Consider the following 18,532-nt stretch of genomic DNA (forward strand, 5'->3'; position numbering starts at 1 on the left):
ATATAGAAATATATTTTACCAAGGAATGGCAAAAGAATATCCTTTTAAATAAAGGTATTAATCTAGATACAACATCTTGCATCAAATATAGCAGTGAGATAAATGTTACTCATAAAGAGAAATCTGCATTTCTTTACATATTAAATTAAGAAAATGTTAGTTAACATGTCTGTTGTTTCCAGTGTTTCAACAAAAATGTTTAATTTAAAAAGTTATCCAGCTAAAATTTTGTAACAAAGGCAGCTATAATTGAACATTACTAGCTTAGATCTTTAAATTGTACTTCTAAACTATTCCACATTTTTCAAACCTAAAGTTTCACCATCATGATTAAAAGGTGAAGCATCTTGGAAAAAATAATCCTGCTCCATAAGGTCAAAATATTTTCCAACATAGAAAAAATTCTGGAAGGAAATACATGTCATTTCTAAAAGCGGTAAAATGATAAGATTAAGGAAACTTTCTTTAGTTTTTTTCTATTTTCCAATAGTTTACAGTGAATATTATACTTTTATAATTGGGGAAAAATACCTTCACTGGAATTTTTTTCCACCGGGAAATGGATTAGAATTGAACTGTGCTGTTATAATAGATTCAATTAATCTTTCAACTGTCACAAAGTTATTATTGCAGTGGGCCAGCCTTCTGAGGGATAAAATGATCAACGAAGTTTATTTTACACATAAAAAGATTTTAGGTGATAGCCTCAGAGATGTAAAATACTCAGAAAATAAGAATTCTGTCTGAAGATCATTGGATATAGATAAATTGGCAGTTAATTTTTTTTCTTCAGCTCCCACTCTGGTTTGAAGAATAAGATGACATAGCACCTCCCCAGAACATAATAAGTGTTCTAGAGAGGTCTTTATCAGGTCCATTCCTCAACAAGGACTTTCCTAGATATGGGTGGGCTGGGGGTGGAAGCAGTGGGGACAAGTTATGCATCATCCTTCCTCCTGATATTTTCCTACAGACAAAAATGCATGTGTAATTAATGTCTATGATAAATAGATCCTATAATGTGAATACCGACTGAATTTAGGAGTAAATGTACTAAGAGGTTTTAGAAGAAAGTCATATTTTTTTGGATGCTTCCCTCATTTAATCTTCAAATATGCAACAAATTAGCCATTGTTACAGATTCAAAGGTTAAGTCTGTAAACCAAGGCCTTGTCTACTGGCGTCCGTGTTCCAAACCACCCCTCCTGATGGACTGACTCCTGCACTTCTCTAACTTTATGAGTAACTGTAATGAAGCTAATTTACTTAAAATATTGAACATTGCTAGCTTAGATCTTTAAACTGTACTTCTAAACTATTCCATATTTTTGAAACCGAAATTTTCACCATCATGATTAAAAAGTGAAGCATCTTGGAAATCAATTTCCACTAGTTCTGTGTTTTCTTCAATGTATCAAATGTTTGAAAATACCATGAATGTACTCCCAGCAAATGGTTAACATTTTAAATATTCTGTTTCTTTTTCAATGCTGAGATTCAGATATCGTTTATTTGTGGCAGTCTCTGCGGGTTTTCAAACTTTTATATTGCATCATAAGACAATTAACTTTTCCTAATGAGGGCTGTCACCGTAACTATGAGTGAAAAGTCACATGCAATATGAAAGTCCACAGAAAGAATTGTGATTTAGTCACAAGCTGAAGACTGCACATCGATGGTATGGACATCTCTATTAAGTCAGGTGCTGGGCAGACCTGTCCCTTGCTCCTCATTTGTTGATTCCCTTATGAATTCACTGAACTGCACTGCACTGTGTCAAGCACTTGCTCTGTGCATAGTACTGTGCTAGATACTGGGGATAAAGAAGGTTCAGTACCTACAGTGATATTGCAAGGATATTGACTCAGAACCTTAGTGCTGACTGCTTCTATTCTCAGTTATTGTGGTTAGGGTGCTCCACTCTAGTTCCGGCCCTGGGACTCCAACTCACCCCCTACACACTGTTAGTAGGTATCCCATGAGGTATGTGAGATAACTGGGTTATTTAAGCCAGACTCCTAAAAGTGGAGGCTATTGGAAAACCAAACAAGGCATCTCAAATTCAGGCTCCAAGGGCTGTTTCTGTCCAACTGGGGCTTGGTCAAGGCCCCCAGGGGCTAAGAAGATTGTTCTAGTGCCCTGGGCTTCTGCTTGTCTAGCATTTTAGGGGACAAGGAAATATTCTGCAAAGGTCATTTATCTATGAAAGCAGTGGCTTACGACATGGGAAGGCCTCTGCTGGCTGCAGGGGTTGGCACTGGCCAGATTTGTTGCTTCTTGGATTTCTGTGCCCTGGTCAGCCATCCACCAAAGGTGGTAATCCTCTTCCTCATCCTGTGCTGTTGTCGCCAAGAACTGAGTCCTGCTCTGGACAAGTAGGGCAAAGCTAGCTGAGGGCTCCATTGCTCTTAAGATATTGACCCATTCACTGGGGACACCTCAACCTCACACTTCCCTTTGTACTCTCCTGTGTCTCTAAATCCTCATCTGTCTGGAGAACATCAGCCCTTTGTGTCTGGAGGAAAGTGATAGAGGGTGGGAACACAAAGGAATGCACTGCTATATAAATTATTTCAGGCTTCTGCTTAAGAAGGTCGGCTGGCAAGGTTGTAGAAATTGGATTGGAAAAAAGAAGAGGAATTCTTCTTAGACCCCTTGACTCATTTATTGTGCCTAAACCCCTTCACTTTTTATGGTTGTGATATTCCAAGCCAGCCGTACCTGAAGTGAAAGAGTAGAGTGTCTTGCTCACATCTTCCTGCACAAACCTTGCCCACAACCAGCTGATTCCACGTCAAGTTATTTTTATTTGTATTTAATTTGTTATTACAACTGAGATGGAAGGAAAAGAGTACGACTAAAATCAGAAAAAGATTCTTTTTCCTTCAAAAGTCAGTAAGGTCATCATTACAGCAGTCTGGGTATAGGCCTCTTCTTAACATCTGCAAAGGGCCTTTCTTGATAAGATTTCTATTATCAGCAAAATATCTCATAGGAATCAGAAGAGCTGACAAAGTATATCTTGACAGATAAAGTAAAAATGAATTTGAAATACGTGGATTACATTTCCTTAAAAATGGGCTTGAGTTTAAAAGTTAGCAATAGTAATGTTTAACTAAAAGCATTTGGGAATTTCGTAAGCCCCAAGTGTTTGAAAGACCAGTTTCTAAGTTGAAATTAGATGGCTTCTCTTATCCGCTAAGGAACTTTAATTTACATTAAACATATTCCTAGATAATACTTTTACTGACCAGGGATGGTAATATGTCAGTGTTTTATTTCTTGTTTTGGAAATTTCCTCATATTTTAGTGCTTTAAATACTTTTTTTTTTTTTTCTTTAGAGACAAGATCTTACTTCATTGCCCAGGCTGGAGTGCGGTGGCACGATCACACTGCACTGCAGCCTTAACCTCCTGGCTCAAGCAATCTTCCCACCTCTGTCTCCCAAGTAGCTGGGACCGTCGGCACATACCACCATGCCCAGCTGGATTTTGTTTTAAATTTATTTTTGGTAGAGACAGGGTCTCTTCTATGTTGCCAAGCTGTTCTAGAGCTCCTGGGCTCAAGCAATCCTACTGCCTCAGCCTCCCAAAATGCTGGGCTTACAGGTGTAAGCCACCGTGCCTAACCTAAATTTTGAATTAAATCCTTTTATTTATATAGCTATTGAATTGCTTTATTATTTGCTGTTACAAATAAATTCAAAATACACAATAGTCCAGGGAATGCAAAGTTAAACATAAAATTTCTAGAAATAATAGCATCTTAATATTCAATATACATTTGGTGCTTGAATTACTAAGAAACTGTACAATAGAAATACTGTAGGAATACAAAGGATATCTATATTTGTCTTGTTTCTTTTACAGTTTGCTCATCTGTTTATAACAGTTTAGAAACTTTGTTAAAAACAAACAAACAAACAAAAACCCATGTTGTACCTGTAAAGATGAACTAATGTGACTGTAAAATAAAAATTCAGTAGAAAGTCATGATCGAGACATAGGAATAGTCTTAACTGTCTACACTGTCTACATTTACTGGGGGAAAAAATCGTGTCTATTTAAGTATATTCAAGGTTATTTTTCAAATAAATAGAAATAAAAGCATGTAGATTCAGAGATGTAGAGAGAAGATGATCCAAAGTACGGTGCTACCAGCGCCCGCTACATGAAACACGGGCCATCGCACAGCTAAGGTGGAGCAAGAGGGCTGATGAGAGATGCCTGGCTCGCTTTCCCCCAACAGGAGAGGACCACAGCAATGGATAAACAACTAAGATTTGACTGGAGTGTGGAAGGGAGAGCACGAAAGTGCAGCAGGGGAGTAGGGATGCACATGTGGTGATTGGAAGCCCAGGAGGGCAGCGTGGAGGCACCAGGCCTCTGTAGCCCCGTCTTCCATTTTTGGATTGGATCGCCTAGAATCAGGAGGAACTTCCCATTTCCAGGGAAAGGTAAGCAGAAGATCCCCATCACACCCTATTGCCCCCACAAACACCTACAGTCCTCACTACTGGAGAATCCTACAGTCCTCTCAAGCCCTAAGCCCAGTTTGTAGAACTGCCAGGAATTCACATAGCTGCATTGCCCGAATTAGGAACACAAAGTGTGTACTCTCCACCCGCTACCCACCCTCTGTGACCCAAGCTGCTGCCGCTGGGCGCCACCTTGAGACCAGACACCTCTGGAGTGCGCCTTCCTCTGGGGGTCAGTGGCCACAGCACCTGTCCCACAGTGGGGGTCCATCTTTATTCCACCTAGCCCCAGCTATGTGGAGCCTGGGCCCGGGACCTGCTGTGATTCTGGTCCTGCACAGCACGGAAACCACCTCCTGCTACTGCACTTCCAGCCAAAGGAACAGTCTGGCAGTCCCGTTCATGGAGAACCCCGCCTTGAGCTGGCTAAACCACTGTGTGCCTGCCGCCAAGCAGGAGAGGTCCTTAAGCTGCTGAGCAGCTTACACCCCTTGGGCCAGCGGGTTGGCCACATAGGCACCCACACTCAAGGTCTGAAAAACGGCCCGGCAGCACCTCCTTGCAGACTTCACCACTGAATTCCACTGAACCTTTAAAGAAGAATTAATAGCAATTTTTCTCAAAATATTTTTTAAAAAAGCAGAGGAAATTATTCCTAACTCATTCTATGAGGCCAGCATATCCCTGATACCAAAACCAGACAAGAACTCAGCAAAAAAATAAAACTACAGGCCATTATCCCAGATGAACATAGAACTACAGGCCAATATCCCTGATTAACATAGATGGAAAAATCTTCAATAAAATATTAGCAAACCAAATCTAACAACACTTCAAAATGATAATACACCATGATTAAGTGAGATTCGCAAGAATGCAAAAGTGGTTCAATATATGCAAATCAATAAATGTCATAAATTATATCAATAGAATTAAGAACAAAAACCAGATGATTATCTCTGTAGATGCAGGAAAAACATCTGATAAAATTCAATGTACCTTCATGATAAAAACTCTCAACAAACTATGCATCAATGGAATATACTTCAAAATAATAAAAGCCATATATGATGAACCCACAGTTAATGTCTTAATGAATGGAGAAAAACTGAAAGCGTTTTCTTTAAAAACTGGAACAAGATTAAGATGCCTACTCTCACCAATCTTATTCAACCTAGTACTGGAAGTCTTAGAGCAAATGAGTAAGAGAAAGAAATAAAGTGTATCCACATTGGAAATGAGGAAGTCAAATAGTCCTCTGTGCAGATGACATGATCATAGATATAGAAAAACCTAAAGATGCTACCAAAAAACTCTAAGAAATGAACGAATTCAGTAAAGTTGCAGAATACAAAAAAAAAATAGTGTTTCTACATACAAACAATGAATTACCTGAAAAAAAAATCAAGAAGGCAATGCAATTTACAATAGCTATTAATACAAACCACCACCACCTAGGAATCAATTTAACCAAAGATGTGGAAGACTTCTACAAGGAAAACTACAAAACACTGATGAAAGAAATTTAGGAGAATACAAACAAATGCAAAGACATCCCATGCTCATCAGGAGAATTAATATTATTAAAATGACCATACTAACCAAGGCAATCTACAGATTCAAGGGAGTCACCATCAAAATACCTATGACATTCTTCACATAAATAGAAAAAAAATCCTAGACTTTGCATGGGAACATAAAAGACCCCAAATAGCCGTAGCAATTCTGGGCAAAAATAACAAAGCTGAAGCATCACATTACCAGACTTCAAAAAATAATACAAAGCTGTAGTAACCAAAACAACATGGTACTGTCATAGAGACAGACATATAGACCAATGGAACAGAATACAGAACCTAGAAATTAATTCACATATCTGTGGACAACTGATTTTTGACAAAATGCCAAGAAAATTCTTTGGGAAAAAGATAGTCTCTTCAATAAATGATGCTGCAAAAACTGGATATCCATATGCAGAAGAATGAAACTGGACTCCTACCTCTTATCCTACACAAAAATAAACTCACAATGGATCAAAGACCTGAGTGTAAAACCTGAAACTATACAACTACTAGAAGAAAACATAAGGAAAATGCTTCAAAACATTGGTCTGGGGAAAGATGTTATGAATAAGACTTCTAAAGCACAGGCAACAAAAGCAAAAATAAACAAATGGGATTATTTCAAACTAAAAAGCTTCTGCACAGCAAAGGAAATTAATCAACAGAATGAAAAGACAACCTACAGAATAGGAGAAAATATTTGCAAATGATTCATACAACAGGAGATTAACATCAAGCATATACAAGTAATTCAAATAACTTAACAGCAAAAAAAAATCTAACAACTGATTAAAAAATGGGGAAATGATCTGAACAGATATTTCTCAAAAGAAGACATACATATGACCAACAAATATATGACAAAATGTTCAACATCACTAATCATCAAAGAAATGCAAACCAAAACCACAATGAGGTATTGCCTCACCCCAGTTACAGTGGCTATTATTAAAAAGAAAAAAAATAACAAATGCTGGTAAGGATGCAGAGAAAAGAGTACTCTTACATGCTGTTGCGAACATAAACTAGTACAACCACTATAGAGAATAGTATGGAGGTCCCTCAGTAACTACAAATAGAACTACCATATAATCCAGCAATCCCACTACTACGCATTTATCCTAAGGAAAGGAAATGATTATACTGAAGAGACATCTGCACCCCCATGCTTATTGCAGCACTATTCACAATAGTTAAGATATGGAATCAACCCAGGTCTCCCAAAACAGATGGATAAAGAAAAGGTGATATACATGGCTGGGCGCAGTGGCTCATGCCTGTAATCCCAGCACTTTGGGAGGCCAAGGTGGGCAGATCATCTGAGGTTGGGAGCTCAAGACCAGCCTGGCCAACATGGTGAAACCTTGTCTCTAATAAAATACAAAAATTAGCCTGAAGTGGTGGCGCACGCCTGTAGTCCCAGCTACTTGGGAAGTTGAGGCAGGAGAATCACTTGAACATTCATGAATATCACTTGAACATCCATGTTGGACAGGCTGATCTCAAACTCCTGACCTCGAGCAATCCACCCACCTTGGCCTCCCAAAGTGCTGGGATTACAGGCGTGAACCACTGCGCTTGGCCCATCTCCTCAATTAATAGGTGATTATTAAATGAAGAGTTCATTAATTCAACCACAAATTCATTGTCTTTTCTTTACTACTAGTGTATACTGGAAATTCTCATTTCTGCAGTAGTAGTGCTTCTTACACTTTAATGTGCTTATGAAACACCTGGCTGGAGGTGGCGGTCTTGTTAAACTGTAGATGCTGATTCAATAGGTCTAGGGTAAGTCAGAGAATCTGAATTTCTAACAAGCACCCAGGTGATGTTGATGTTGATGGTCCATGGACCATATTTCAAGAAGCAAGGATCTGTTGCAGTTTTTCTCAACCACTGCTGATATTTTTGAATTCTTTGTTTTGGGATTGGGGGGCTGTCCTGTGCATTGAGTATATTTAGCAGCATTCCTGGGCTCTATCCACTAGAAGTCAGTAGCACCCTTTCCCAAGCTGTGGCAATGAAAAATGTCCCTAGATGTTATCAAATGGGGGAGACAAAATTACCTTTGGTTTAGAATAATTGCTCTATTGTTATGTTTAATGGTTGTGTGTTTGTTGCATAATATAAACACTTCTTTTGATGAACTGGCTTTAGTGAGAACAGCATTCGCCAGCCAGATAAACAGCTTTCTTCCCCTCCTCCCAGAAGGACTTACTACACTTTTGTTTGTGGACACTGTAGATTTTTAAACCAATATTGTTGCCCTCTTTACTACAACCACTAGGGTGCTCAGAAGTAAATGTCAAACCACATTTAGCAATCGTGAATATTTCCAGGGATAAGTTTCTGAAAAATAACTCAACTACTGGATTCATTTTCTTTATGTTTACTTTCACCCATACATTGAGTAAAAATTCTTTTTGCTTTATTATGTATTTTTATAGGCTGCTTCGTGTGCTGTTTGAAATAGATTACTTTCTATTGAGTAAGGTAAACAAAACTGTTAGAATAGAAACAGCCAGGACAGATGCAATGCATTAATTTGCTGATCATGGTTGGTTATCTGCTGCTTGATACATACTAATGAATAAATCCAATCAAATAGTGAGACAAGCCTCACAACTATTGAACAATTTGGCTTATTTTCTCCCAACTGTAGTAAACTGATGAATGCAGATGTCTAGAGAAAGGACACGAAATTAATATGAAAGAAAAGTTTTGTGTTTTACTTTATATTGGAGATGCAACATTAGTAATAAAGTTTTTGAGGCTGATCACAAAAAAAGACCTTGGCTGAATAACTAGCATTTTACACTTTGCCAGCTCTGCCATAAGACACTTGGGATTAATTGCATTTAGAGCATAAAGGACCTTAAAAGTTATCCAGCCCAGTGCTTTTCAAGTTTCTTTAAGCTGTGGAATTCTTGGTTTAAACATCCATCAGGAAGGCTAGTGTGCGAAGCCAGCTACATCAGGGTGGTTCTGTTTGCAGGGCAAGTAAAGGGAGGAAAAAAGGGTCTCTGGGGCCTCTGTAGGGAGCAGAGCTTGCAAACTCATGGCCCTGTAATATGCTCTTGGGATAAGTGTGAGGAAGTGGTGATCAAGGAGATGAAGTAACCTGTTCAAAGAATCAGAATTGCCCTAGAGCAGAGGTGGGACTGGAACCCAATTTAGACAGGATGCTGGGCATCTGGAGTTATAACCTTGTTCCAAGTTACCCACATCTCTATTACTGAAGCCAATTATTCTTATTAAAAATTTCCAAATCTTGCAGAAATATTTACATTAAAATGTTCAAATTTCCCCCCCCTCTTTTTTCTCCACCTGCACCCCCAATCTGATTATTTTTCTTTTTATTGTTTTCAGACAGTATCTGGCTCGGTTGCCCAGGCTGGAGTGCAGTGGCGCGATCTTGGCTCAACCTCCACCTCCTGGGCTCAAGTGATTCTCCTAGCTCAGTCTCCTGAGAAGCTGGGACCAGAGGCATGCCACCATTCCCGGTTAATTTTTGGATATTTTAGTAGAGATGGGGTTTTGCCATTTTGCCCAGGCTCTTCTCGAACTCCTGAGCTCAGGCGATCTGCCCACCTTGTCCTCCAAAGTGTTGGGATTACAGGTGTGAGCCACTGCACCCAGCCCCAGTGTAATTCTTCAGGGAAAAACAGTGATAGCTGCCTGATATGTATCCTTCTAGAAGTTTCCGTCCTACCTCCAAATTTGTACATACATACACATATATGTAAATCCTTTTTTTCCTGGTTTTTCTTGGCTGGCTCTATTTTTTTCTTTTATCATGGCACTTAAGGCTTTGTAACATCCTACATATTTTACTTATTTATCATATGTCTTTTCCCACTAGAATAGCCTCCATGAAGGCAAGAATATTTGCCTATTTTGATCACTGATGTTTCCCAAGTCCCAGGAGTGGTGCTGGCATGTAGTAGGCACTGAGAAATTTTGTGGAATGAATGAATAAGATGAAGAAGCAGAACAGGGAATATTTTTAGGGCAGTGGAATTACTCTGTTTGAAACTACAATAATGTACACATGTCATTAAACATTTGTCAAAACCCATAAAAGGTACAATACCAAAGTGAATCTCAGTGTAAACTATGGACTCTAGATGGTAATGTGTCATTATGGGTTCATCGATTGCACCAGTGTATTGCTGTGGTGAGGGATGCTGACAGTGGGGGAAGTTGTGTGTGTAGTGGGGGCACAGGGGGTAAATGGGAATTCTCTATACTTTCCATTCAATTTTGCTGTGAATTTAAAACTTCTCTAAAAAGTAAAGTTTACTAATTTAAAAAAAAATGAGCTGTCATCTCAAAATTCATGTGTCTAAAACCAAGCTCTTGATTTGTATCTCCCCACACATTCTTCCTCTAGTCTTATCTGTCTCATCTATCTATTGGGTGATTAGGCCCAACCCATCGGCACTGCTGACAACCTTCCTTTGAAATATATCTGGAGTGAACAATTCTCACCACCTGTAGTCCAACCACCCTGATCTAGGGTCCCACACATACAGCATCCTTCTGCCTCATGGCTTTGTATTTACTGTGCTGTCCTTGCTGCTTCTCATTCATGTCTCCATTGCAAAATCACTTCAGTAGAGAGACCTTCCCCAGTTACTCTACCTAAATAGTAATCCTATTCTTTATCTCCCACAACTTGTTTTGTTTCATAACACCTGTCACTACTTGGCATTATTCTTTCTACGTATTTTTGTTCTTGGTCCATATCATCACACGAAATAAGTTCCAAGAAGGGAGAGATTTGCTTTGTTTGCTGCTATATCTTCAGTGCCTAGCACACTGTAGGGACTCAAATTTTTGTTGAATGAATGAATGAATGAATGAATGAATGAATGAATGAATGAATGAATGAATCTCTCACCTGTAGAATAGTAGTTGCTTCCTAAGGAGTCTCTAGCTCCCTCTACAGACTAATCTCCACATTGCAGGTAGGGAGACAATGTTTTCAATCTGACTTTTCTCTTAGGATAGACCCCACATCCCTGCCTACATTGAACTATCCTCCTCCTCCTCACTTCACTTCAGTGCTCCCCAGGGAGCCAACTTCCAGTCCCTGGAGTAGGCAGTATTCTTTCTCTCCACAGAACAGATGGTTATGTTCAGCTCCCACACCTCTGCTTACTCTCCACATTTCTCAAGAGTTCCTTCTCCAGGGAAGCTACTTTGACTCCCAGATTAGGGCAGATTCCATGTGATAGGTTCCGACAGAACCGTGTTCCTTTTCCACGGATAATTCATCTCACTTTGTAACTACATATTATATAAGTTCCATGAAAGCAGAGTCCATGTCTATTCTGCACACAGTTGTATTCCCTGCCCACAGCAGTGTGCCTGGTACTGCCAGGTTCTCAAGAAGAGTTGGCTGATGAATGAAGGAAGACATAAATGAGCATGGCAATCTCTGCTGTTGCAAGGCAAGTCTCCAAAGCATATCCAGAGAATGAACCTTCCAGGCATCAAATGCCTCAAGTTTGAGAGACTAGGGAACTCTAGGGGTGGCTGGCTAAGTTTCTCCCTGCCTGGCCCAACACCAAATGCTTTGAGCACAAATACTAGCTAAGCAGATGACAACATGCTTGTGTGTTGAAGCTTAGAAATCTCACTGGGGAGACACAGTCACCTGTCATTATCCCTAGCTATGTAAGTAAGGCATTACTTCCCAGATTAATATTTCTTCAAACATCTAAACTTAAGTGATCATTTGTAAAAAGTAGTTTTTACTTACATGTATAAACTAGAGGGTTTTACATGAGAAACAGAATCACACTCTCAGAGTTTCTTTGACAGCTTTACATTTCCTGCATTGGTGACTTATTTTAATGCGAGTGTAATATTTTAATGGCTGTGGGATAATTGATGTGGATATTTTCATCTGAAAAATGATTACTTTCTGTAAAACAAATTATCTTTAAAAGTTTGCTGACTTTTTTTTTTTCTTTTTTGAGACTGGGCCTCTCTTTGTCACCCAGGCTGAAGTGCAGTGGTGCAGTCACGGCTCACTGCAGCCTCCACCTCTTGGACTCAAGCAATTCTCTCACCTCAGCCTCCCAAGCAGCTGGGACTACAAGTGCACATCATGGCTGGCTTACTTTTGTATTTTTTTGTAGAGATGGGGTTTCACCATACTGCTCAGGCTGGTCATGAACTCCTGGGCTCAAGCAACTCACCCACCTTGGCCTCCTAGGGTTGGAATTATGGGCGTGAGCCACCACGCCGGGCCAACTGAATCTTTTTATAGGAAAAACAAAACAAACAAACAACAACAAAAGCCCCCTGTGTTTTATAATTTTTCACCAGTCCCTAATGTGAACAGGGCAAAAATGTAGACCAGGAATTAGCTATCTTTTACTCAACTCTTTTTGCCTCACTCCAAGTAGGCTCTGTCAGCTTTGGACTCATCTGCGGTAAATATGCAGCTCTCTGAAAATGAACTGTAACACAGATCAGTTCCTACCCAATTATCAAATACCTGGACTCTTGATTGCTAACTATGTAATTGCCTATGATTCTGGTAAAACATTTAAAAATCCTCCATCACCTGAAATTTGATGGTTGTTGTGCAGCAAATAGGAGGAAATAATCTACCCTCCTCCATCCCCACCTTTTCCTCTGTCTTATCAAAAACCTTTACCCAGCGATATAATCTCTTTTCAGTTTCCTGGCTACCAACTCTTCATCACCAACAGAGCTCAAAAATATGGATTTACTCTGTTTACTCTGTTTTTAAATGAGATTTGATGACATCCAGGGACTACTCTGTTTCCCTACAGGGCATATACTGCCAGTTTCATAATGAAAGTAAATGGAAAAATAACATTCACTTTACTGAAATTTGGTTTGTGGCAAACTGGATTGGAATGTACTCTTCTGCTGGGGACTGTCAGGGCCTCAGGACCATTTTGTACTGCACCATCCCTTGGAGTAAAGACAGCCCCCAAATAACAATAATGGATGACTGATAATCTATGAGTATAAGCTTCCTTAAAAAAAGATAAAAGTACTAACTGTGGATATAGAAGTATAGTGCTATATACCCTTCTATCTTAATAATAATACATTTCAAAAATATATTTAAGACTATGAAATATGCCACAGCAAACAATTGCTTTTACACTACCTGCACCTCTTCATTTTTCTTTTAATGTGTTGAGTTTTAGAGTAAAATATATTGAAATGTGCTCCTGTGCATTTTTGCTCCATTTATGTATTTACTTTTACCTCTGTTTATTTGTTAGCAAGGTCCCTTCAAATCTATTAGAGACACACCCAAGGTGGATACTATATTAGGGGAATTAGGCATTTCAAGGTTTGAGCTGACGGATTTCATTTTCAATCAGATAACTGCTCCTGGATCTCCATACAAAATGTCCTAAGAGTATGCATATGCTCAACCAATTTTATTTTGCACTGTTTTCTAGTCAGATGAATATTCACCTCATCTGTAGATAAATATCAGGTTAACCAGAGATGCAGACAAACAACATACTCCTTTGTCCAACTGCATTGTAAGAAACTTTTTTTTTTTTTGAAATGGAGTCTTGCTCTGTCACCCAGGCTGGAGTGCAGTGGTATGATCTCAGCTCACTGCAACCTACGCCTTCCGGGTTCAAGTGATTCTCCTGCCTCAGCCTCCCAAGTAGCTGGGACTACAGGCGTATGCTACCACGTCCGGCTAATTTTTGTATTTTTAGCAGAGATGGGGTTTCGCCATGTTGGCCAGGCTGGTCTCGAACTCCTGGTCTCAGGTGATCCACCTGCCTTGGCCGCCCAAAGTATTGGGATTACGTAATAGGTGTGAGCCACCGCATCCGGCCAGAACATTTTTCTTTAATTATTTATTTAAATGTGCAAAGGAAACCAAACTTTTTATTTTAAAGAAGAGCTTTTAAAAATATAATTAATGAGAAACAAAGTTATCTTATGTCTTCTTTTGGAAGTTTGCAACATGTTAAGTCATGGATGCGAGTAGGTAACATCCTTCCCGGTGATTTGTGGTTACACGCCTGACTCTGGCACCTACTCTTGGCTGAGGATGTGCAAGGGTAGTGATCTGATGTTAACTCATTAGAGTAGTTTGCAGAGAGTCTTTTCAAAAGGATTTGTAAATCTTCATTTCTTCTTGTTATTTGGATGTGTTTCACAGGCTGTTGCAGATGACTGGGATTGGGATATGTGTGGCAGGAGAAAGTAAAGATAGAAATCAGTTGCTGTTACGTCTGCCTTTGTCAACTAAAATTCACTCTTTGGAGAGGTGGGAGCAGGTAAGCAAGGTAATCCAAGAAAAGTCCCAAAGCACCAAGAAAAGTTCGCTAGAAAAGTATTCCCTAATAAGTGCCCTTCTAACAGGGGCCCAAGAGACCACCTCAATGAAATGAGGTTCCAGGGAATTTGGTAACATTTTCTTATTTGCTGTTTTTCTTTCTCAAATTGTGTGAAAAAGATTTAGCGTTCTTCTCTGGCTCCAAATTCTACAACTTCAATTCATGGAGGAATTATCCTAATCCCATGATTAAACTAATCCATTAAAAAATAAAAAAGAAACCTTCCCAGAAGCATTAAGTGGATGGGCGTAATCAACATCCCCCGGATGGGACCAAGTGGGCCAGGAGGATGTGAGCACCCCACAGTCACACCAACACTGAGGTGGACCTGACTACATCCAGATTTTCAGTAAGGAAGCTTTATTTGTCATTCACCATGAAAACAATGCCCACTAATTGATATTAATAATTAATCTCGTTTTAAGAAAAATCAACTTATCACTTTGGGAGGCTGAGATGGGTGGATCACAAGGTCAGGAGATCGAGACCATACTGGTCAACATGGTGAAACACCCTCTCTACTAAAAATACAAAAATTAGCTGGGCATAGTGGCATGTGTCTGTAGTCCCAGCTACTCGGGAGGCTGAGGCAGGAGAATCGCTTGAACCAAGAAGTCGGAGGTTGCAGTGAGCCGAGATTGTGCCACAGCACTCCAGCTTGGTGAAAGAGTGAGACTCCGTCTCAAAAAAAAGAAAGAAAAAAAAAAAGAGAGAGAGAAAGAAAAATCAACTTGTGTGGGTAAAGAAAGGACTACATTACTAGCTTAAAAATTAGCTTTCTGTAAGTCAGCCTTGCTGATACACTCTACAGATGGCATGTATTTTCACCCAATCAGGAAATACTTCAAAGTAACATTGATGGGTTCTTGTGAGCTTTTATGTCATTCTTTATAGAACTTCAGTTATGGGCCAGATTTCCAAGGATTTTTTTTTACAATATCATATGTGTGTTTTTTTGACCTCTAATCAGCTTTGTTCACATGAATGAATACCAATGATTCAGATTTTTAAAATGCCCTTTGGCAGATGAATTCAGTTCTTCCAGTCTTGTAAATAAATACAATCAGGCAGTGATATTAGACCATTGCTCTGTTGATGAATATATAACTTTAAGTGGCTGGTAAACCTGCACAAATACTGGAGACCTACAGGGCTCAGAAGCGAATTACTGACCTAGGAATAACAGGCTGTTTTATACCCAAAATGACACTGCCGACCCAACCTTAATAAGACTTGGGGTTTGACATTTTTTTCCAGACACAATGATAGATTCTCACTGATCTGTTTATACTCTATTGCCTGTCCCCAGTGTGATCAATATAATGCAATAATAGATGACTGACTGGAGTTATGAATGCTATTTGTGACCCTGACTCAACTCATACCTAATTCTGCTATACAGTGACCAGTGAGGTTCCTATTCATTTAACATAGTTTATACTGAAGTATTATGCGGAACCATATGAAATTGATGTTTTTGTACGTCAAAAGAGTCTAATGTCAGTTTTTTCATATGGACCAAACTAACATCAAAAGAATTTCTTTCAAAGGTTGTTTTGTCCTGTTCCTAGCGTATGTACTTTGTAACAGCAGTCCAAAATTTTTCTTAAGAGTGTTCCTAGCGTATGTACTTTGTAACAGCAGTTCAAAATTTTGCTTAAGACATTGTTGTTATTTCCTGCTGGCTATATGTTCCTTTAACTTTAAATGTTTCAGAAGTGGTTTTTATGCTTCTTCTCTTTGCTTCTTGACTAGTATGCACAATTCATCAAGAAAGATCAAATATGTTGCGTTTATACCAGCAACACATTAAACATAACACAATTAAGCCTAAATCTTTTTGAATAAGTTTTCAAGGAAAGAAAGGTAATATTGTTGAGCAATATTATGATAACAAGCAAAATTGTGTCAGCCAGATGACTGCTGGTGTGTCACTGAATAATTTATACTACTTCTGAAATAATAACAATGTGTCCCCTACAATCAGCCTGAACTCTTTCTCAGCGGATGTATTAGCAGTGAATCATATAAATTTTCGATCCTTCACACATATCTCTGTGCAAGGAATTGCCCAGGAAATTCCAAGAGTATGAATGAATTCCAAAATGTCAGCTAAAAAAATACATACTCAGTTCCAGGTCATCTAGGTCATCCCTGGTAGGAAACATCAGTATCAAAAGAAAGTATTATTTTTTTTAACTAAAGATGATGCATTTATTCAATATTTTTGAAAAAAGAAAGCAAAGTTAACTAGTTAATTGTCAAACTACAGATGCTTTTTGATTTACGATGGGGTTATGTCCCCAAAACCCCATTGTAAGTTGAAAATCTTATGTTGAAAATGCATTTAATACACTTAACCTACCGAACATCATAGCTTAGCCTGGCCTACCCCAAATGTGCTCAGAATACATACATTAGCCTACAGTTGGGCAAAATAATCTAACACAAAGCCTATATAATAAAGTTAGTTGTTATGAAGAATTTTGAATCAAAATTCAAAGTATGGTTTCTACTGAATGTATATGGCTTTTGCACCATTGTACAGTCAAAAAATCCTAAGTCGAACCACCATAAATCAAGGACCATCTGTAATTTTAACTGCCAAAGTAACTCAAGGCAATAAGAAATATCATTTGTTTTTGACAAGCAGATATTTGAAGTAAATCTGCAGGATTTTCTCACACATTTCCACAAGACTAAAACTCATTGCATAGTAAACCTTTAATGCTTTAGATTAACTTTGAAAAATCCCACTATTTTACCTTTATCTTTGCAATTGACTCCCGCTGTCAAACTGGGGAATTCACTTAACCTCTCTTATATTAAATTCTCCAACTTGTGCAATAGATACATAGATTATTAGCAAAGCAGGCAATTGTATACTGTTTATTTTGATGGAACTTTATTGATTTTAGCTATTTCCAAGCCCTGGTATACTTATCTAATACTTACATTTGAATATAAGCAATATTTTATTGTCACCATTAAAATGGATTTAAAAGAGTTTTAGGAAGGCTAATAAAATTAGTGCAAACACTTTTGAAAGTGTCAGATTATATACAGACATGCAAAATAATATTCTAATGTTATCAGCAAACACTTGAATCCCCCTTTCCCTTTGTTAACATGAGAACACACTCTTTCCTCTGATTTGAAGTGGGAAAAGAGCTAGAAAGTAGAATATGGGAAAAAGGGCTCTTCTAGTACCTAAACATGATAGCCAGCGGGCAGGTGAATATGAATTAGATTTGCTACTCTTCAGCTATGTTTCTTTCTGGAGGCTGAGCTGTCTGGCTTTTTCTAAGAGGGCTGTAGCCTATAAGATGGCAGATCCTGCCAGAGTGCTAGAACCATCACATGTATCTCAAGGGAAGAACATGGTTGCTGCCTAAGAATTGTTGTTGTAAAGATTATGAGCCTGACAGTGCCTTAAAGCTATTCAAACTTGTTCCACCCACTACCAGAAAAGTGAGTCTGCCCTAGCACTGTGGCATTTTAGGACCTGTGTCTCAAACACATTCATTTCCTTTCCCAGGGCCAGGAAGGACTAGGGCACAAAATATAAAGAAGCGCTGGAAATATATAGTAATCAAGATACATAATGTTTTTTAGAATTAAAATTAATGCAAATAATGTACGATGAATATCAAAATTGTAATTAGGTACAGGATTGATATTACTAATTATTCCTTTTGTCTTAGGTTCCACTATGGCTCAGTAAGACGCTGTTACTGATCTTGTCATCGCTTAAAATTTTACTAAGTTTCATTTATTTATCTATTTTTATTTTTATTTTTGGGACAGAGTCCCGCTCAGTCACCCAGGCTGGAATGCAGTGGCACGATATCGGCTCACTGCAACCTCCACCTCTCGGGCTCAAGCCATTCTCCTGCCTCAGCCTCCTGAGTAGCTAGGATTATAGGCGCCAGCCACCATGGCCTGCTAATTGTTGTATTTTTAGTAGAGATGGGGTTTCACCATGCTGGCCAGGCTGGTCTTGAACTCCTGACCTCAGGCAATCCACCTGCCTCAGCCTCCCAAAGTGCTTGGATTACAGGCATGAGCCACCGTGCCCAGCCTTTACTGAGTTTTATTGGTGCCACCCTAATTTGTGTGCCAGAGGGAG

General features: G+C 38.9%; 1 protein-coding gene across 1 annotated transcript in view; it reads right to left on the reverse strand.

The window, feature by feature from the left end:
* Nucleotides 1-18,532, reverse strand: part of LOC105535548 (ventricular zone-expressed PH domain-containing protein homolog 1) — a 151,141-nt gene that overhangs the window by 79,359 nt on the left and 53,250 nt on the right. The gene's annotated exons all lie outside the window — the stretch shown is intronic.

Source organism: Mandrillus leucophaeus, unplaced genomic scaffold, assembly GCF_000951045.1.
Source record: "Mandrillus leucophaeus isolate KB7577 unplaced genomic scaffold, Mleu.le_1.0 Scaffold1477, whole genome shotgun sequence".
NCBI lineage: Eukaryota > Metazoa > Chordata > Mammalia > Primates > Cercopithecidae > Mandrillus > Mandrillus leucophaeus.